At 46.5% G+C, this 22,376-nt stretch overlaps 1 protein-coding gene across 2 annotated transcripts in view; it reads left to right on the top strand.

Annotated features, from left to right (window-relative positions):
- The first annotated feature begins 1,642 nt into the window (after positions 1-1,642).
- Positions 1,643-22,376, top strand: part of Coq8 (ubiquinone biosynthesis protein COQ8, mitochondrial) — a 350,169-nt gene continuing 329,435 nt past the window's right edge. The window contains exon 1 of one of the 2 annotated variants that reach the window (XM_069299996.1): positions 1,643-2,019. The gene's annotated coding sequence lies outside the window, so the exon portion shown is untranslated. Of the gene's footprint in view, positions 2,067-22,376 lie in introns of both variants that reach the window. The other variant, XM_069299995.1, reaches the window with a different exon arrangement.

The raw sequence follows: 22,376 nt of genomic DNA, 5'->3' as shown, positions 1-22,376 counted from the left end.
CAAATTCCTTGGCATTCTCATTGACCACAAGCTGAATTTCCAGGGACACATTCTAAACATATCAAAAAAAGTTTCAAAAACTGTGGGCATTCTTTCTAAGATCAGATATTATGTACCACGCCCTGCCCTGGTGACTCTCTATTACTCCCTTATCTATCCATATCTCAACTATGGTATTTGTGCTTGGGGCTCTACTACCCAAAATCACTTACGTCCTCTAATTACTCAACACAAAGCTGCTATTAGGACAATATCCAATTCTGGCCCCAGACATCACTCGGTACCCCTATTCAAATCCCTGAATATGTTAGACATTAAGTCACTGCACATTCTCTCATGTGTACTATACATATACAAAACGCTAAATTGTAATGCCAATCCTGATCTCAAAAGCTTCATAGAAGGTTGTAACAGAACCCATGAGCACCACACCAGAAATAAATACAGTTTTGATATTCCTAGAGTACGACTTAATCAAACCAGAAATGCTCTACAAATCAAGGGGCCCAGAATGTGGAATGACCTTCCCAACCATGTTAAAGACAGTACCTCTCTCAACCAGTTTAAGTTAAACACGAAGCTATACCTAATAAATTCCCTGTAACCTACCTTACCCTTCTATTGTCAACCAATGTCTGTTTTTCTTTAAAGAGCGCTGTTTGTCGACATAATTGTATTTGTGCTGCTTTTTCATCTATGTTTTCATTTCTTGTTTTCATTCTACTCATTATGCTCAATTAGTATTAAGCTTGTCATTTAAGTTTATCATGCCCGAAACGCTTTGCGTAATAGTGGCTTTAGGCATTGTATGTCTAGCTGTCAAGCTGTCAAGCTGTCATTGCAATCAATCTTAGCTACCTATGTGCTTTAATATACTGTACCTACAATTTTCTCTCATCTTTTTTTTCATTTCATGTAATCTGTTATCATTTTTTGTCTATAATTTTGCAAGTATTTACCTCCTTAAAATTTTCTTAGATTAAGGACCTGCCCGAAACGCTGCGCGTGCTAGTGGCTTTACAAGACTGTAATTACCATATTTGTATCCTCACATTTTTTTATGTACATTCTTGTATATGCATAAATAAATAAATAAAATAAAGTATGTACTAGCTCTACCTATAAGTCTACCAATCCTTGTAAAAATTTATTGTATGTATGTACCTTACCTAAATAAAATTGTATTGTATTGTATTGTATTGTAAAAATTTATTTATGTATGTACCTTACCTAAATAAACATTTTATTTTTATTTTATTTTATTATCTATCTATCTATCTATCTATCTATCTATCTATCTATCTATCTATCTATCTATCTATCTATCTATCTATCTATCTATCTATCTATCTATCTATCTATCTATCTATCTATCTATCTATCTATCTATCTATCTATCTATCTATCTATCTATCTATCTATCTATCTATCTATCTATCTATCTATCTATCTATCTATCTATCTATCTATCTATCTATCTATCTATCTATCTATCTATCTATCTTGATGAAAAGTCGGCCAATTCGCTACTTTTAGCCCAATGTGGCAAGAGTGAAGCGTGGCGCGACTCACGCGTCGTCTGCTTGTTATTGTTTGCTGCAGGCCAAGTCAGTAGCACCAACACTAGAAAGTATTCTGCCGCCTTCACTCTTCCCTAAACATAAAAAAACCCAGCTGAATTAGAACTAAATTAAAAAAAATCGTACTTTATGTATGCGATATTAACGAAAAATTATCTTTATCGCTGCTAGTAGATATATTTGTTGGTTAGTTTTTTTGGAGAGTTTATTTTATCCGTGTTGGTGTACTGACTTGGACTCAGTGTTAGGTGATAATTGTTTTGCCTTCCGAATGTTGGAGAAGCAGAGTGAATTGTGCACTGTGTAACGTTCAGTGTCATCCTCTCTAAATAATCTCACAGACGAGGTGTTTCTCTCTTTAAAACTCTGGTAAATTCGGAGCCCAGTGTAAAAGCTTTAGTGTAAGAATACAAGAGAGCAACGTGACGCCGGGAGGCAGGTGAGCTGCTGTCTGGAGCTGACCTCTTGATCTTCCTCTATCTTGTGGTCAGTTGAAGTCTCTCACAATATACCTCATATATATATTGGTCTTAGTTTTGGTAGTATAGTAGAAATGTAGTGTAAACCTTTACCATATGAGTAGAGTGAGTCTCAGGCACTGATGGTATTGAAGGCAGTCATATGCTCCAGAGTCAGTGGGATAATGAAGCCCTCTGTACACAGCGGTAAGGTAAGGGTTCTACTGCCTATAAGAGACAATCTTGGCCCGGTACTCTACTAAACTAAGTGGCAATTTCTATTTTATAGTAGCATTTTCAAAATGCACTTCTAATTCTTGGAAACTGCTTGTGCATTAGGGTTATGGAAGTGCCATCAGTTAAATTTTCCTCCAGTGCTGTCAATATTTCTGAGCCTCTGGTGTTAATACTATTTTCCTTTTCCAATGACAGGTTGGCCCATGAAAACTGTAATACCCTGTACAACAAATTTTGTTCTCAAATGTTTCCCAGTTATTGTTGCATTGTTATTAATTATTCACTGTATAAAGGCATGATTCCTGTTATGAAAATTGGTGGGCTTGCTATGGGGAAACTGGTACTATTAAGGGGTAAGGGTAGTTAGAATTCAGAGTTATCAACTATGGGAGAACTAAAAGGCCCGGCCCCCAAATAAACTATAAGCGGTGCTGAATACTTGGCTACACACAAGGTCAGTCTAGAGGTTGATCATTGCCCTCCCACACAGGAAGAAGGGATACACCGTTCTAACTTACTTATTTATTAACCCCTTAACAACCCCCCATATACACTCACACCAATAACAATAATAATAACTACTTTACCACACTATCTTACGTTCAAAGCCTTGGTCCACATAGGCAGGATACAAGGTTTACACTGAGAACAAGCTAGGGTAAAGTACTACTGGATAAGCACTGAAGCTGGATGCAGCTTAGGGTAGTGAGACCACGTAGTACCCAAATACAAAAACAACACTTAGGGGTACCCAAAACACTGGCAAATACTACCCCCAGGTCTCACCAATCGTTACTACCAGAGTAGGTACACTTAAAACACACCGTACTTAACTTAATGGTACAGGAACTTCAGGTAAGGGAAATAAGTAAGAGGAGAAGGGAGGAGAGGAGGGGAGAGGTGCAGCCACAGAGTAGGTCTTGTCCCCACGAACGCCAGCCAGAGAAGATCGAGTCTCAGTCTCCTTCCCGCCCAGCTGGCTCGCTGCCGGCAGACTGCTCAACTAATCGTACCGCAGCCCTATACCAAGTTTACTCAGGTTTACTTTACAAATGATTAGAAAGTATTAGTAAACATAGTTGGTGCCTATGTTATTATTTAATAATCAACCTCAAGCTCAGTCTTTAAATGCTCTTTGAGAAACAAGAATAGTCTTACGTCTGGCAGGGAAGATACAAACAATTTCAGCTCGTGATGCGTCCAACTATACTATAGGAAAGTTTAATAGCTCAATTTTGACCTCTGGTTTCCACTGAGGAACCCAGGGTCGTAACAATTCCCAAACCCATTTGAGGACAACAAGGCTGTTCCTGAAGAATGCAAAAGTCAGCAGCAGAGGAGTAATATAAGTCAGGGCCGGCGCTGTCTTGCGACCACACTTGCATTTGAATCTCTGTATTGCTTGCACAGCATCCGAGAACTTCTTGTCCCCGGTCGATCAACCACTCAGGCTGGACGGTGGAGGGATGGTCTCGCTTCATATAGGTTGGCATTTAGTCCCCGACTGTCCAAGTGGTTGGACACCATTCATCCATTCCCATTGTCCCCCCCCCGTCCCATCCCTTCTTTAGCCTGATCCCTTCCAGGTGCTATATAGGTCTAATGGCGTGGCACTTTCACCTGATAGTTCCCATCCCTTCCATGCCTTCTGGCATCCATGCCATAGAGAGAGACAGCAGGCAAAGACTCTGCTCTTCTTTGACAAGGCTGGCGCCTGCTTTTCTGTTGGTGTTTTAGGCTGGGTTTACCTTCACACACTTATCAGTGGGGTCCCCCTCCACTCCGCTGTATATTTAAATGTACATGTACAGCAGAGAATGAAGGGGAAGAAAAAAAATCTGCATTGTCCAACCCACGTTCTTGCCCAAAATGCCTTGTGCAATAGTGGCTTCATAGATTGTGTAACTCCTATCCCTACAATTGTACACTACTCTTCTGTTCTTTGTACACATATTCTTATTCTTCTGAATAAACATTTGTATATATACTCTATATTTGTATTTGTGTAAAACGGTATTGGAAGTGTGACGGTGTTCCCCCCCTTATATTTCTCCCACGCCAGCTGTAAGAGTCATATCCACTTTTCCCGAGCGTTCTCTACGTTGTGGGCAACAATTTGACGTATGTGGGAGCGTGTAGTGTTCTCGCGTTGGCGAGAAATTCGTAAAAGAAGAGTATTTTGGCCTGTGATTTAGGCCCTTTAGGACGCCAATATGGCGCCAGTCCCTCCGTTCTCCCGCCAAAACTGTATGACGTCAGTGGCACCAGATTGGTCACGAACAGTGACGTGGCACAGGGAGCCAATGGGAACGCCCCTGGCAAGTATGATGTCACGAGAGCAGGGGGGCCCGGAGATCGCGCCTCTGTGGCGCCACCAGTTTGACACGACACGTTGATGAGGTCGGACGTGCGAAAGTTGGTCCTGTCAGTTTGACAGTTGTACCCCGCTCCCGTGGATTTTACGCGTCGCCCGTAGTCTGCAAGTACTCTGTAAGGTCTTCCTTCATTCCATGTGTTGGACCGAAGAGGGAATCGAAGGAATATTGAGCAACAAGTGCTCCAGGGACAGATGCTTTGCAAGAAGAAGTGAAGTCTGTGCAGTGACGTATGTGATGTCTGAGGCAGTTTATCTGTTCAGTGATGACGTAGCGGCTGGGCCAATCCACCGGGAAGCAGCGGAAGAAGAAAACTAATTGGGAATCAGGACAACTGCAGCCGAGAGTAGGACTGCAGACGTAGTTGCGAGGAGAAGTCGACGGCCAGGAGACCGACTCCAACCCTTCAAGAAGTTGTGGAGGAGCACGGGGCTGCGGAGGACAGAGCACGGTGACGACGCGTTTATTTTGGGATGTTGATTGGGTTCCTGGAGAGAGCATCACAGTGTGTGTGGGGGCTTTCACTACAACGAGTCGAGAGCCGGGACCAGGAGCTGCAATTCAACTCTCACCGGAGGGCGAGTCCACATCAATGAGGTGGAAGTAGGTGATTCTAGTTTCCCTCCCAATTCGCCTTTAGTCAGCTATATTTAGCCAGAGTATCTTCCATGTCGTGAGCAAGGCTCACCAATGTCTATGTCACGGTAGGACACAGTTGTGAGGAGTGAGGCTGTAGAAAGCTCTCACGGAATATTTCTGTGGTGTAATTACCTAAGTGTAATTACCTAAGTGTAGTTACAGGATGAGAGCTACGCTCGTGGTGTCCCGTCTTCCCAGCACTCTTTGTCATATAACGCTTTGAAACTACTGACGGTCTTGGCCTCCACCACCTTCTCACTTAACTTGTTCCAACCGTCTACCACTCTATTTGCGAAGGTGAATTTTCTTATATTTCTTCGGCATCTGTGTTTAGCTAGTTTAAATCTATGACCTCTTGTTCTTGAAGTGCCAGGTCTCAGGAAATCTTCCCTGTCGATTTCATCAATTCCTGTTACTATTTTGTATGTAGTGATCATATCACCTCTTTTTCTTCTGTCTTCTAGTTTTGGCATGTTTAATGCTTCTAACCTCTCCTCGTAGCTCTTACCCTTCAGTTCTGGGAGCCACTAGCTCCTTGAGCATTTTTTCCACTTCGTCTCAAGACACCTCTATGTGCTCTATGTTGTTCTCTGGAATTCTTATTGTATCTGGTTCCCTAAAGATTTCATTTTGTACAAACACACTTTGGAACTTTTCGTTTAGTGTTTCACACATTTCCTTTTCATCTTCCGTGAATCTATTTCCCATTTTCAACCTCTGAATATTATCCTTTACCTGCAATTTGTTGTTTATGAATTTATAGAATAGACCTGGTTCTGTTTTACATTTGTCTGCAATCCCTTTTTCAAAATTTCTTTCTGCCTCTCTCCTCACTGCCGTGTAGTTGTTTCTCGCATCTTTGTATCGCTGGTATGTTTGGGGGTTCGGCCTCTTCCTGTATTGATTCCATTTTTGTGTCTTTTGGTCTCTAGCCCTCTCGCAATTTCTATTGAACCAATCCTGTTTCCTAGTTCTGCATCTCTGTTTTGGTATAAATTTTTTTGTGACCTTATCATATATGTGGGTGAGCACCTGTGATTATTGAAGAGTTTGCTGTGTCGTGGATGATTTCTTTCATGTGACATTAATATTATAACTTATGCCAGAGAATATATATACAGTATATATATAAATGTACCAGTTATTGGTGTTAGGCTGTGTGCCCAGTATTATCTTATTATTATTGATATTGATGAACTGATCTATATATATATGCTGGAGTGTTGAATAACATTTTCAAGTGTACAGTGATATTCTGTGTTATCGCCTTCGAAAGGAATTACTGAGTCTACGGCCAGTACCGTGGTTAATTGCATTTATTATTATTATTATGATCTGTCGTGCATAACACCTTTACAGTGAATAATTGTGTTTATTGCTGTAGAAACGATTAATTGAGCTTAAGACCAGGGCAGTGACTCATTGCGTTCTATTGCCATTATAGAAATTATTGTGTTGATTGCAAATATTGTGATTACTGTGAATTTAAAGAAACAGGCGCTTAATGCCAGGAAACAAGTACAGAAGCATTCACACAGTGAGGGGGACCGCCCAGCTGATATTGACAGGAGGGGGAGTGTTGCCCTCTTGATGAGCTCCAGTTTTATGAAGAGAGAGTGACCATGTACTTGTTGCTTCGTTGTTGATATGGATATACTACCTTGAGTGTTTTAAGTAAAATACAAAACTACCTTCGCATTTGTATTATCCCTCCATATCTTGTTGCTATAGAACAGTTGGAAAGAGTGAGAGTGATAGAGATAAATACCTGCCTGTGACCAGTTTTAACGAGTGAGCTCTCTGCCACTAGTACCACAATCCCACAATACCACTGACGTGTTACTGGACACGGGAAACACCAGTTGGCGACCTTGCAGTTAGTAGTAGAGCCCTTGTTGGGGCGGGCACACGGTTGGGAGAGAGCAGACTGTGTTCTCACTCGTCTTTGGCTAAAAGGCCGGCTGGAGATTGACCGGGATACTCTCCTGGCGAACAGTGGCGCCGCGAGGATTGAGTGAAGACCCGCAGGGCTATGGTGAGTAACAGTTATCGCTAATACTACTGGGTGGTGTCTATGGGAGAGAGAGAGACACTCCGACGTTGGCGACCGTTGACAGGATATTAAGTACGATCATCTATACTTACAACTAAGGTAAACCCTGACATTGGCGACCCTGCCAGGATAGAATAGGGGTTTGTTAACCAGAATAGGGGTTTGTTTTGGAATGCTTACCTTTCTGGATGCTTGACTCGGTCGATGGCAGACATAGAATGTTTACAACCATACAGGGGTTTCTATAGGCCATTGCTTCCCTTGCCTCTCTGAAGGGGTCAGGTTCTGGCCGTGGTCCCCGGTAGGACCTAGAACTCTGTTCACATGACTGATGCCAAAGTCTGACATTAGCATATGAGCCTGGTATAGTTCCGGGGAGCCGACGGGTCTCGCCCAGAAAATGGCGTTTCATTACATTCAACGCTGGTTTTTTACAATATCATAACCATTGATGCAAAAGCAACCTAGTAAGAAAAGTAATGGCTCACAAATACTCACATTTCATATACATCGGACTTGATAGGTGAGGTGGGTTGTTTGGGCTTGTTTGTTTCTGGTTAGACTAAAAGGTTGAATTTTTTATGGAGTGGCAAATCAAGAGGATAGGGGCTGGATAACCAATAGGGTCGAGAAACCCTCTGATCATTGCTAACATTTTCTCTCTAAGAAATCCAGCAGTTATACCAAAGTATTTGGCATTTATGTGTGTTCAGTTTGTTACTATCCATATTACTAATTTACATGTCTTATTACTGCCTGTTTATTGATTAGAGAATACACTTTGTGAATTACAAAGAGTTAGTATATGTGACCATTAATATTCTGACAGAAAAGGGGTATACTCACCTAGTTGTGTTTGTAGGGACTTGAGCATTGGCTCCAAATAATAGAATGATTGTCTGTATACACCTATAGGTATATGCAGGAGCATATAAGATTTATATATACAGTACCTGGAAGAAATGTTACTTTGGACGAGTGAGCCAATTTGAGACCCGCTTCATGCAGGTCAGCGTTCAATCCCCGACTGTCCAAGTGGTTGGGCACTATTATTCCCCTCCCGCCCCTGTCCCATTCCAGAAAATTTCGAGAAAATTTGCAACCCGAAACAAATTTTCCCATATGAAATAATGTAAATTGAATTAATCCGTTCCACACTTCCAAAAATATTAACTTCAAAATACATTTCATACATAATACTACTACAAATATTTTGTGCTACAGTATGTTCAAGTTATATCTTACCTTTATTGATGACTCTTGTTGGCGTATGGACGACGGTGAGGAGGACAGGTGTTAGCGTTTGGAAGGGAAGTTCCCTTCCATTATAACATAAGGCAGTGATGACTTCTCTTGGGGTATTCTCTCTCCTACATTTTGCAGGCATACCATTAGGACCTGGTTGTGGCTCATGGCTTACTTGTCTTACTAAGAATCTGTCTATAGACACTTTTTTTCCCTACATTTTAACACTTGTCTGTAATGAGATATCACATTGTCATTAAAATGGTTAATGCAACGGCCTGCTACAGCTTTATCTGGGTGACACTTTTCAGCAAAACGTTACAGTTCTTCCCATGCTGCACATATTTTCTTAACCACTTAACTGCGCCAACTGAGTATTCTCGGTTGGTAGGAAACTGCGCCAACTGAGAAAACTCTTTGATTTTTTCATACTCATTCTAAATGTGTGCGCTGTTGGTTGTGTACGAAATGGACTCTTAGGACCTCCAGTGAGAGGCAGCCATCTTGAAAAAAATTCCCAGAATGCCCTAGGGCTGCTGGCTGGGTTAGTACTGAGTGAGCAACCATGGGTGGCGCACGTGCCTCTGGCACCCAAACACCTGTCCAATGTTGTGTTGAAAGATCGTGCTCTATCGGTGAAATTCAAACCTTATTGTTTGAAGAACATAAGGGTCATAATATTGGTGAAGCTAGACGCAATAAGGACCTAACACAAAGGTCGGATGCAAGTGATACAGCACCTATGAGGACGATACAGCGAGCATATAGAGTTTTAGTTCTGAGCGCCACCCTTGCCCACCTATGCTATCTCCAATTTATTTAGATGATATATAGATGAATCGTTTTCTACGTTCAGTGATGATGCGTCTGATACAAGTATCATAGATGAACAGTGTTAGCGGCTTCCATGGTGGTATTTTCCATAGATATTTTCAAGAATAGCTGAATTTCTTCTTAACTGACAGACACTCTTTGAGGCTGGCTGAATCTCTTCCAGACTAACAGACACTCTTTGATCTTTTCCTGTAATCTTTTCAAGACTATCTTACGTTTTACAAGCTTGGCTACATACCACCTATAGGTACTAATTCCAAGGGTGTACGTGAGTGCATTATTTGCATGCACACAGAACGAAGAAACAGGAAGTGAAAGTCTATCTGTACCTGGTGCAACGAGAGTGAAGTAGCGCTGTGTTCCATGGACTACTTCGTTGATTAATACTCACTTCTGAAGTACTGAGTGTGTAATACTGTGTGTTACTGTGTAAATAGTGTGTGAAACTGTACATATTGTAATTTTAGTGAATTTTTAACAAGTAATAGTGCAACCATAAACATTTATTGTGGACACATTACTGACACATATCACAGTAACATGGAACATTATGAACGTTCTACTGTATTACATATTGTAAAGACACAAATATGCATCATATACGATAAAAAACAAATAAAACCGCATTGGAAATACATAGAACAAATAATTGAAAATATATTTGTGGCAACACCTGGTGCTTGAATGGCCCGCGTGACCGTGTCTGGGCGTGTCACACACGGGCGACCAGCCTATGACGACGTCACAGCGCACCTTGTCCACGTCCATACAGCCAAAGTGGAATTTGGTATTTATTTTTACATAGACATGTTCAGGGAAGGGAATTTATCATTTTACGAAGAAAACAAAATTTTTGGGGAACACTAGATTTCATGCGCACAGGGGAAATTTCACAATAAACTCAGTGCAGCACGGTGGTTATATAATGAGGAAGGGACATCTACTGCCTCCTCCTCCCTTGAAGAAATTTCCTCAGCTGTCTCTTGCTGCTATTCCTTGTGAAGGGCTTGGAGTTCATCGGTGGTCAGTTCTTCACTGTGTTCCTACACCTACTCCTCCACATCATCACCATCCAGCCTAGCTAGTACAACAACCTTCATAGCATTTTCATGTTTATAAATGATCTCTTGTTTTTCCCCTCATCCTCACATTTGTTTTCTTAGGTTGAACCTTACCACTGACTTTCTTTCCTTTCCTTACCCATGGTGTGATATACTGTATAATAATTATTTTTATGTTCAGAAACCAAAAAAGCACAAAAACAAATAAATTCTTTACAAAGAATTGAAGCGCGATTGTCACTCAGCAGGAGACACTGGTAAGCTGAAGTGCGGCTCAGCTGTGCCACAAGAAACCACGTGCTTGGTCGACCCATACGTGTATAATGAAACTTGTCATGCGAGGCAAAGCTCGTAAACCGAGTAAAATTTTTCGAAAAAATTGAGCTCGTAAACTGAAAAATTCATTAAGAGGGGCAGTCGTAAACCGAGATTCCACTGTATGTGAGCCCCATAAGTTTTAGAATAGCCATGTTCCACTCATTTAACTATGGTATATAAATTACACAAATTACACACTATTGAATAATATTACTGCAAAAAACTAGATATAAAACCATTCAGACACTGAAATAATTATGTAAAAATGTATTTCTGGCGAGTGGTGATGGTGGTGAGGGAGAATGGTGGTGGTGGTGAGGGAGAGTGGTGGTGGTGGTGAGGGAGAGTGGTGGTGATGGTGGTGAGGGAGAATGGTGGTGGTGGTGGTGAGGGAGAGTGGTGATGGTGGTGAGGGAGAGTGGTGGTGGTGAGGGAGAGTGGTGATGGTGGTGGTGAGGGAGAGTGGTGATGGTGGTGGTGAGGGAGAGTGGTGGTGGTGAGGGAGAGTGATGATGGTGGTGAGGGAGAGTGGTGATGGTGGTGGTGAGGGAGAGTGGTGGTGGTGGTGAGGGAGAGTGGTGGTGGTGGTGAGGGAGAGTGGTGGTGGTGAGGGAGAGTGGTGATGGTGGTGGTGAGGGAGAGTGGTGGTGGTGGTGAGGGAGAGTGGTGGTGAGGGAGAATGGTGGTGGTGGTGGTGAGGGAGAGTGGTGATGGTGGTGAGGGAGAGTGGTGATGGTGGTGGTGAGGGAGAGTGGTGGTGGTGAGGGAGAGTGATGATGGTGGTGAGGGAGAGTGGTGATGGTGGTGGTGAGGGAGAGTGGTGGTGGTGGTGAGGGAGAGTGGTGGTGGTGGTGAGGGAGAGTGGTGGTGGTGGTGAGGGAGAGTGGTGGTGGTGAGGGAGAGTGGTGATGGTGGTGGTGAGGGAGAGTGGTGGTGGTGGTGGTGGTGAGGGAGAGTGGTGATGGTGGTGAGGGAGAATGGTGGTGGTGGTGGTGGTGAGGGAGAGTGGTGATGGTGGTGAGGGAGAGTGGTGGTGGTGAGGGAGAGTGGTGGTGAGGGAGAGTGGTGATGGTGGTGAGGGAGAGTGGTGATGGTGGTGGTGAGGGAGAGTGGTGGTGGTGGTGAGGGAGAGTGGTGATGGTGGTGGTGAGGGAGAGTGGTGGTGGTGGTGGTGAGGGAGAGTGGTGATGGTGGTGAGGGAGAATGGTGGTGGTGGTGGTGAGGGAGAGTGGTGATGGTGGTGAGGGAGAGTGGTGGTGGTGAGGGAGAGTGGTGGTGGTGGTGGTGAGGGAGAGTGGTGATGGTGGTGAGGGAGAATGGTGGTGGTGGTGGTGAGGGAGAGTGGTGATGGTGGTGAGGGAGAGTGGTGGTGGTGGTGAGGGAGAGTGGTGGTGGTGAGGGAGAGTGGTGATGGTGGTGGTGAGGGAGAGTGGTGGTGGTGAGGGAGAGTGGTGATGGTGGTGGTGAGGGAGAGTGGTGGTGGTGAGGGAGAGTGGTGATGGTGGTGGTGAGGGAGAGTGGTGGTGGTGAGGGAGAGTGGTGATGGTGGTGGTGAGGGAGAGTGGTGGTGGTGGTGAGGGAGAGTGGTGATGGTGGTGAGGGAGAGTGGTGGTGGTGAGGGAGAGTGGTGATGGTAGTGGTGAGGGAGAGTGGTGATGGTGGTGAGGGAGAGTGGTGGTGGTGAGGGAGAGTGGTGGTGGTGAGGGAGAGTGGTGGTGGTGAGGGAGAGTGGTGATGGTGGTGGTGAGGGAGAGTGGTGGTGGTGAGGGAGAGTGGTGATGGTGGTGGTGAGGGAGAGTGGTGGTGGTGGTGGTGAGGGAGAGTGGTGGTGGTGGTGGTGAGGGAGAGTGGTGGTGGTGGTGGTGAGGGAGAGTGGTGGTGGTGGTGGTGAGGGAGAGTGGTGGTGGTGGTGGTGGTGAGGTAGAGTGGTGGTGGTGGTGGTGAGGGAGAGTGGTGGTGGTGGTGAGGGAGAGAGGTGGTGGTGGTGGTGAGGGAGAGTGGTGGTGATGGTGGTGAGGGAGAGTGGTGGTGGTGGTGGTGAGGGAGAGTGGTGGTGGTGGTGGTGAGGGAGAGTGGTGGTGGTGGTGGTGAGGGAGAGTGGTGGTGGTGGTGGTGAGGGAGAGTGGTGGTGGTGGTGGTGAGGTAGAGTGGTGATGGTGGTGAGGGAGAATGGTGGTGGTGGTGGTGAGGGAGAGTGGTGATGGTGGTGAGGGAGAGTGGTGGTGGTGAGGGAGAGTGGTGATGGTGGTGGTGGTGGTGGTGAGGGAGAGTGGTGATGGTGGTGAGGGAGAATGGTGGTGGTGGTGGTGAGGGAGAGTGGTGATGGTGGTGAGGGAGAGTGGTGGTGGTGAGGGAGAGTGGTGGTGGTGAGGGAGAGTGGTGATGGTGGTGGTGAGGGAGAGTGGTGGTGGTGAGGGAGAGTGGTGATGGTGGTGGTGAGGGAGAGTGGTGGTGGTGAGGGAGAGTGGTGATGGTGGTGGTGAGGGAGAGTGGTGGTGGTGGTGAGGGAGAGTGGTGATGGTGGTGAGGGAGAGTGGTGGTGGTGAGGGAGAGTGGTGATGGTGGTGGTGAGGGAGAGTGGTGATGGTGGTGAGGGAGAGTGGTGGTGGTGAGGGAGAGTGGTGGTGGTGAGGGAGAGTGGTGATGGTGGTGGTGAGGGAGAGTGGTGGTGGTGAGGGAGAGTGGTGATGGTGGTGGTGAGGGAGAGTGGTGGTGGTGGTGGTGAGGGAGAGTGGTGGTGGTGGTGGTGAGGGAGAGTGGTGGTGGTGGTGGTGAGGGAGAGTGGTGGTGGTGGTGGTGAGGGAGAGTGGTGGTGGTGGTGGTGGTGAGGTAGAGTGGTGGTGGTGGTGGTGAGGGAGAGTGGTGGTGGTGGTGAGGGAGAGAGGTGGTGGTGGTGGTGAGGGAGAGTGGTGGTGATGGTGGTGAGGGAGAGTGGTGGTGGTGAGGGAGAGTGGTGGTGGTGGTGGTGAGGGAGAGTGGTGGTGGTGGTGGTGAGGGAGAATGGTGGTGGTGGTGGTGAGGGAGAGTGGTGGTGGTGATGGTGAGGGAGAGTGGTGGTGGTAGTGGTGAGGGAGAGTGGTGGTGATGGTGGTGAGGGAGAGTGGTGTTGGTGGTGAGGGAGAGTGGTGATGGTGGTGGTGAGGGAGAGTGGTGGTGGTGAGGGAGAGTGGTGATGGTGGTGGTGAGGGAGAGTGGTGATGGTGGTGAGGGAGAGTGGTGGTGGTGAGGGAGAGTGGTAATGGTGGTGGTGAGGGAGAGTGGTGATGGTGGTGGTGAGGGAGAGTGGTGGTGGTGAGGGAGAGTGGTGATGGTGGTGGTGAGGGAGAGTGGTGGTGGTGGTGGTGAGGGAGAGTGGTGGTGGTGGTGGTGAGGGAGAGTGGTGGTGGTGGTGGTGAGGGAGAGTGGTGGTGGTGGTGGTGAGGGAGAGTGGTGGTGAGGGAGAGTGGTGGTGGTGGTGGTGGTGAGGTAGAGTGGTGGTGGTGGTGGTGAGGGAGAGTGGTGGTGGTGGTGAGGGAGAGAGGTGGTGGTGGTGGTGAGGGAGAGTGGTGGTGATGGTGGTGAGGGAGAGTGGTGGTGGTGGTGGTGAGGGAGAGTGGTGGTGGTGGTGGTGAGGGAGAGTGGTGGTGGTGGTGGTGAGGGAGAGTGGTGGTGGTGAGGGAGAGTGGTGGTGGTGGTGGTGAGGTAGAGTGGTGGTGGTGAGGTAGAGTGGTGGTGGTGAGGTAGAGTGGTGGTGGTGGTGGTGAGGGAGAGTGGTGGTGGTGGTGGTGGTGAGGGAGAGTGGTGGTGGTGGTGGTGAGGGAGAGTGGTGGTGATGGTGGTGAGGGAGAGTGGTGGTGGTGGTGGTGAGGGAGAGTGGTGGTGGTGGTGGTGAGGGAGAGTGGTGGTGGTGGTGGTGAGGGAGAGTGGTGGTGGTGATGGTGAGGGAGAGTGGTGGTGGTAGTGGTGAGGGAGAGTGGTGGTGATGGTGGTGAGGGAGAGTGGTGTTGGTGGTGAGGGAGAGTGGTGATGGTGGTGGTGAGGGAGAGTGATGGTGGTGGTGAGGGAGAGTGGTGGTGGTGGTGGTGAGGGAGAGTGGTGGTAGTGGTGGTGAGGGAGAGTGGTGGTGGTGGTGGTGAGGGAGAGTGGTGGTGATGGTGAGGGAGAGTGGTGGTGGTGGTGGTGAGGGAGAGTGGTGGTGGTTGTGGTGAGGGAAAGTGGTGGTGGTGGTGGTGAGGGAGAGTGGTGGTGGTGAGGGAGAGCGGTGGTGGTGGTGGTGAGGGAGAGTGGTGGTGATGGTGGTGAGGGAGAGTGGTGGTGGTGAGGGAGAGCGGTGGTGGTGGTGGTGAGGGAGAGTGGTGGTGGTGGTGGTGGTGAGGGAGAGTGGTGGTGGTGAGGGAGAGTGATGGTGGTGGTGGTGAGGGAGAGTGGTAATGGTGGTGGTGAGGGAGACTGGTGGTGGTGAGGGAGAGTGGTGATGGTGGTGGTGAGGGAGAGTGGTGATGGTGGTGATGGTGGTGGTGAGGGAGAGTGGTGGTGGTGGTGGTGAGGGAGAGTGGTGGTGGTGGTGGTGAGGGAGAGTGGTGGTGGTGGTAGTGAGGGAGAGTGGTGGTGGTGGTGGTGAGGAAGAGTGGTGGTGGTGGTGGTGAGGAAGAGTGGTGGTGGTTGTGGTGAGGGAGAGTGGTGGTGGTGAGGGAGAGTGGTGGTGGTGAGGGAGAGTGGTTTTGGTGAGGGAGAGTGGTGGTGGTGGTGGTGAGGGAGAGTGGTGGTGGTGGTGGGGAGGGAGAGTGGTGGTGGTGGTGGTGAGGGAGAGTGGTGGTGGTGGTAGGGAGGGAGAGTGGTGGTGGTGGTGGTGGTGAGGGAGAGTGGTGGTGGTGGTGGGGAGGGAGAGTGGTGGTGGTGGTGGTGGTGTTGGTGGTGAGGGAGAGTGGTGGTGGTGAGGGAGAGTGGTGGTGGGGAGGGAGAGTGGTGGTGGTGGTGGGGAGGGAGAGTGGTGGTGGTGGTGGTGGTGGTGGTGGTGAGGGAGAGTGGTGGTGGTGAGGGAGAGGGTGGTGGTGGTGGGGAGGGAGAGTGGTGGTGGTGGTGGGGAGGGAGAGTGGTGGTGGTGGTGGTGGTGGTGGTGGTGGTGGTGGTGAGGGAGAGTGGTGGTGGTGAGGGAGAGTGGTGGTGGTGAGGGAGAGTGGTGGTGGTGGTGGTGAGGGAGAGTGGTGGTGGTGGTGGTGAGGGAGAGTGGTGGTGGTGGTGAGGGAGAGTGGTGGTGGTGAGGGAGAGTGGTGGTGGTGAGGGAGAGTGGTGGTGGTGAGGGAGAGTGGTGGTGGTGGTGGTGAGGGAGAGTGGTGGTGGTGGTGGTGAGGGAGAGTGGTGGTGGTGGTGAGGGAGAGTGGTGGTGGTGGTGAGGGAGAGTGGTGGGAAGGATCGCTGACCAAGTGATGGTTGCAAACCCTTCCACTCATACTGTATTAAAAATTGTAATCTTAACTGTACAATATTTATGCCAAGATATGTTAATTTTCATATTTTGTATTACTATAATTTTTTACTATTACTATAATTTTCGTATTTGTATTACTATACATTATTAATCATTAACATATTTTATTGCTTCCTGTTTATTAATTAAACAAATATAGTTTTATTTATGAATTATGCACAGTTGGCATCTGTGAGCAGGCGCTGACATGTCTGGGTCCATCCAGTAAGCATAACCTCGGCCCTATTAATGGCTCCTTCCTCCCATGGCATGCTGTTCTCATATTATGAGGGAGGCAGAGAGGTAGTGAGGAAGGGATGGAAGGCATTGAGGGAGAGATGGAAGGCAGTGAGGGGGAGAGGTAGGGAGGGGTAGAAGCAGTGAGGGAGGGAAGGAGAGTGGGGGTGAGGGGAAGAGTGGGGGGGTGAGGGAAGAATAGGGGGGTGAGGGAAGAGTGGGGGGGGTGAGGGAAGAGTGGGGGGGTGAGGGAAGAGTGGTGGTGAGGGAAGTGGTGGTGGTGAGGGATGTGGCAGTGATGAGGGATGTGGTGGTGGTGAGGGAAGAGTGGCAGTGAGGGAGGGAGGGAGGTGTTTGGTTAATATGGTACACTTGTTGTGTGGTCCACTTGTGTGATCCAACTTGTTATATGAAGGAATTATTAATTGTAACCTGTGATAGAATGGAAAAATTTTCCACCAGTCTGTGACCTCTGTCCCAACATCGTAAGTAAATCCGCACATCCCCCGCTTCGGGGAACCAGAGTTCGCCGAAAGGGGGTTAGTAAATCTGGTCTGAAAAGTGTGCAATCTAGCCGGAGATTCCCTGAATCGGGGTACGTCGAATCGAGGTTGTACTGTATAGTGTAATACAGTAAGGGCAAAAACACTGATTGATCTCAGAATATAATATACATGTCACCATATATGAGCTCCACAATTATTTTGACCATAGTGATGTTAAACACATTGACCCATATACATTCCATGAATTACACACTTTTGAATAATATTACAGTAAAAATCAGAGAAGAAATGAATGAGAGACATTGAAATAATTTTGAAAAATTATATTCGGGGCAATTGCCGCTTCACAGGGTAGCGGGCCCGAGTGTCCCTGAGCATCTTATCACTCGGCGCCCATAAATTACTCAAATTCTCAGCTCCATCATGGCTAAAGTATGTTACCTGCTTGACAGGTATCTTCCCTCACTATTGTATGTCACATAAAATATTTTTTTTTAGTTTCCCATGATTAGAGACCGCATTTTAACTACAGTATATAAGAAGAGAAAATAATTTTTTGGAGTATATAAGAAGAGAAAATAATTTTTTGGAGATAATTTATTTTCTGTGCACCATGGGGGTGTCATATTTTAACGCAGCACAGTGGTTAATACTGAAACAAGTCTCATGATCTGGTCAAATTCCATCATTATTTAAGTGGAAGCCCAGGAATTTAACATTTTGAGAAGCAAAAACACATTTTTGGGCATTTAACTTAAATCTGGCTTTTAGAAAATGTCTTGCAAATCCTTATTCCTTGTAATGCACTGCATTCAATGTGACAAACCTGTAGTGAGCAAAAAATAAAGCATTCTCCAAATTTTTTTCTTTTAGTTAAAATGCGTTGTCTGATCACGGGAAACTAAAAAAAAACTATTGTATGTGACGTATTTTAGCAAAGATGGAGCTGAGAAGTTGAGCAATTTATGGGCACTGAGTGATAAAGCGCTCTAGGACACTTGATCCCGCGGGGCTGCAGTTACCCTGAATATAACTTTTCTAAATTAAGATCAACCAAACAGTGTTCTTGCTGTTATTATGCTATATATATGCACATCATATATCACTATCAACATTTATATGCACCATAACAAACTAATAAGGAGTTCTGGTGGGTATGGTGATGAAATCAAAACACAGCATGGAGCCACAAGTAGATGATGCCAGCAGTCACATGATGCAAGACAATGCCTCCAATATTCTACACATTTCACTATGACTAGCTACAAAACTGCTATTATCACATTCCTGTCATAAAATCCCAAATATGAATCCATTTCAACAGGGCTATATTGTGAAGGAACATAAGGTTATTTTTGACTGCGAAGATGCAGGAAACAATGGCTGGGTGCCGTGTCTGTCTGTACCTCATGCTGTGAATATCATAACTAGCATTGTATTCACTGATATCTGAATGTTATACATAGTCTTTATCACAGTCAGGATTATCTATGACACTATCAGTGCAAAATAATTACAGTTACCTATTTTATTCATCATTACTAAGTGATGCTGTGGCCCCTAGCTGCACAGCAGTGCCGTGAGCTGCTCCTGCATGCACCAGCCTTGGTTGCTTTCTCAGTACTAAGGCTGAGCCACCACGGATGCTGACAATTTTTTTTAAAGATGATGTCTGTTTACTGGAGTCATGAGGCACAGGATGTGAGCCCCTTGTACCCATGAAAGATTTGAATCGCTCCTTATACCTAAAAGTGCCATATAGCACTCTGCGCATCCCCGATCGGGTGCCTTAACCCTTACACTGCTATAGCCTGGGCTGTAAATGGGGGTATAAGCTTGGGCTGGGCAAAAAAAAAAAAAGAATTATGTGAAAATTAATATTAACTGTTAAACAAATCTCCAACTTATTGGCTTCAGCGTCGTAAATATTTCATCCCATTATTTTCAGAAATGGATTATAGACAAATTTTTTAACCCTTAAACTGCGTATGGCGTATATATACGCTCTGAGTAACATGTCCCACCTTGCGCATGGCGTATATATACGCCCAAGGGTGCCAGGCCCGATTCAAATGGCCCGTGGCTACACGGGGTTCACATTAGCTTCCTCGGGGCTCTTGTAAATAGACGCCATTTTTTAAAAAAATCATGGGCAATATTCTCAGGTGTGAGAGGCACAGTACTGTTGGAGCAACCAAGGCTGGCGCACGCAGCATGAGCGAACAGCATTGCTGTTCAGCTTGTGACCACAGCATCGCCGAAAAATGTCAAAATAAATATATAATTGCTATTATTTAGCGATGACAATATTACAGATGACTCCTGACTGTGATATAAATAACCAGGGTTGTGATAATAGCAGGATTGTTGTAATAATTAGTGCTGTGGGAGGAGTGATGCTGAGAGACGGAGGGAGACAGCATCGTTTACTGACTGTGTGGCCACCTTTTATTGTCTGCATTCACCATACCAGCTCAGTGGTTCTCTATGGTGAACACAAATGTAGATATTTATATATAATGTATGTATTAGTGTAATAACAGCAAAAGGATTATGTTGGGAGGAGCTATTTGGGTGACGGAGGTGACGTCGTCTGCATGATTTGTCTGGCTGTGCAGAGGGTGGCCACTATGCTCTTTGGGCACTCTACAAGCTTAGGTGTACAGTTACGGTGCATACAACATGTAGATACTTATATATAATATGTGTATATAGTGTAATAACACTGCAAACAGTATTGTTGGGGGAGAAAGTTTAGTGCGTGTGACCTTGAATGAGTGAGGGGGCCGCCAGCTGACTGTGTGTACAGCGACGATTCTTAGTGCATGAACTAACTATATCAGCTTAGCTGTACAGTTGTGATGAACAAAACATATACATACTTATATATAACGTCTGTATATAGTGTCATAACACCACAAATGGTATTGTTGGGGGAGAAAGTTTAGTGCATGTGGCCTTGAGTGAGTGAGGCAGCCGCTAGCTGACTGTGTGTATAGCGACGGCTCTTAGTGCCTAAACTAACTATTATCTGTTTAGTTGTACACTTGTGGTGAACAAAACATGTAGTTTCTTATATATAATGTCTTTATATTGTGAATAAAATATAAAACAGGATCATGGGAGGAAAAAGTGGGCGAGTGAGGCGTTGTTGAGGGAGTGGCAATGAGTGGTTGCTGGTGTGTGGCGGTAACTCCTCGTTGCTTTTCGACTCTCAATACCAACTTAGTGGTTCGTTATGGTGAACAAAACATGCAGATACTTATATTGTTGGGGTTTACCGGTGAGCAACCGTAATCAGCACTAATCCTGGCAAGGTCGCCAATGTTGGGGTTTACCTCTTACTCTCTTACTCTGGGTGTGCAACAGTTTACTCTCAATGTCACTCACCGTAGCCCTGCGGGTCTTCACTCTATCCTCACGGCGCCACTGCACGCCAGGAGAGTATCCCAGTCAATCCCAACCGGCCTCTGATTGAGAAGGAGTGGGAACACAACTCGTTCACTTAACTGTTATGTGCCCGCCCCAACAATAGGGCTTTACTATTAACCACAAGGTCGCCAACTGGTGTTTTCAGCGTCCAGTAACACGTCAGTGGACTGGTTGAATTTGTGGTATCCTTGGCAAGGTCACACTCAATAGATCAGGATATCAGGCAGGTACTTACTTTTATCACTCTTTGCTTTCAAGTATAATATAGCCACAAGATAAATGGAGGGGATGATATAAACACAAAAGTATTTTGTATTTTACTTAAAATTCATTCAAAGATGTCACAAGGTCATATCAATAAACAATCAGCTGATCCAGGCGGGAGTCGGTCGTTCCCACGTATATTATGCACTCACTATGGTGGCAACACTCCCCCTCTCGTCAATGTCACGATCAGCTGAGCGCCCCCCTTCCGCGCGAAAGTTTATTGCTTGTTTCTCTAGCGGCACGCGCGCTGTTTCTTTAAGTTCTCAAAGATCACTAGAAGTTCGCACACTCGATATTTGCAACAATAGCACATATTATTTGAAAAGATAAAGGGCATAAAGAAAGGCCAGCCAGCAGCCGCCGTGAGCAGATGTGCTCCCAGGAGCTCCCGCCACCTACAGGAGAATCTGAGCGTTGGCTCCGCCCACCTCACTCAGGATTGGTGCGCCAGCGAGCCAATCACAGCCGGCCGGCCGCGTAGCAGCCAGCCTCACTCACTGCCAGTCGACTACCAGCTCTCTCGGCGTCAAGACACGCCGGGGCACCTGTACTGTGTCTCAACCTAGCTCTACTGACGCTTACAGCAGTATGATGTCCTAATAAAATAACTACCCATCCTCATCCTTCATCCCACACCCCCTCCCCCCCCCCCATTCCCCACCCTCTCCTCCCCATTCTCTCCCTGCCTGTACCAACTCACACCACACACACACTCACACAATACACAATGCATAACCTACTAATCATAGAATTAAGGTGTGAATAAGGCTGTCTTTCTAAACTGTTTCTACCTCTTGTATTTCGCCATTCCAAACGATCATTCCCGAGCGGTAGCCAAAACCGGGTTCTTGAAATTCTCGCGGAGGTTTGATCGGGCATCTAACAGCCTTGTAGCAGGCTTAGGCTATCGTTAGGTTCAATTACCACCTTGTCTAGTAGTTCTAGTTGCCTAGCAACTAGAAGTTAGAGGCCTCGGCCTAACTAACACCCACCATCCACTTAGTCTACCTGGACACTTCACAGCACCCACCATAGTATAGATTAGATTAGGCTGCCTGGCCCACCAAGCTATGGCGACCAAAGTCAGATTCACAGACGAATCTGGCCGGGGTCGTACCCCAGCCCAACTACTTGAGGTGGTTCACGAGGCCACCCAGATTACCTACAAAAATGTGTACAAAATAACGAATGGAGCCATCTTGTTGGTACCCAATGCAAACCTCCCAGACCTCCTTTCGTCAGACACCATGAACAAACTAAGGGAGAAGAATATCACTGTCTACCCCCCTGCCGAATTCCAAGCCCAGCGCACCATCTTTGTACATAGGATCCATGACATCATCATGGATCACTCAAATGATGAAATAATTGCAGAAATAGAGAGGAAAAACAGGGATGTCAAAATACTTCAGGCCCACAGATTCACAACCCAACGCAACAACCAAGTACTGAAACTTACTCTGGCTTCACCGGAGCAAGCAACGCAAGTCTGCACACAAGGCCTTTCTGCATTTGGCATCATGGCCGAACCTGACAAAATCCACCCACAGAGGTTTTACAAGCTCAAGCAATGCTTCAAATGCTTTCAGTATGACCACTATTCCAATGCATGTAACAATGGAACCCCCAAGTGCAGCAGGTGCACAGGGGAACACAGCTACAGGGAATGCACAAACCCAACACCCAAA

The sequence above is a fragment of the Procambarus clarkii genome, chromosome 43 (assembly GCF_040958095.1).
Source record: "Procambarus clarkii isolate CNS0578487 chromosome 43, FALCON_Pclarkii_2.0, whole genome shotgun sequence".
NCBI lineage: Eukaryota > Metazoa > Arthropoda > Malacostraca > Decapoda > Cambaridae > Procambarus > Procambarus clarkii.
The sequence above is the reverse complement of the archived record's forward strand: the minus strand, read 5'-3'. Positions and strand labels throughout refer to the sequence as shown.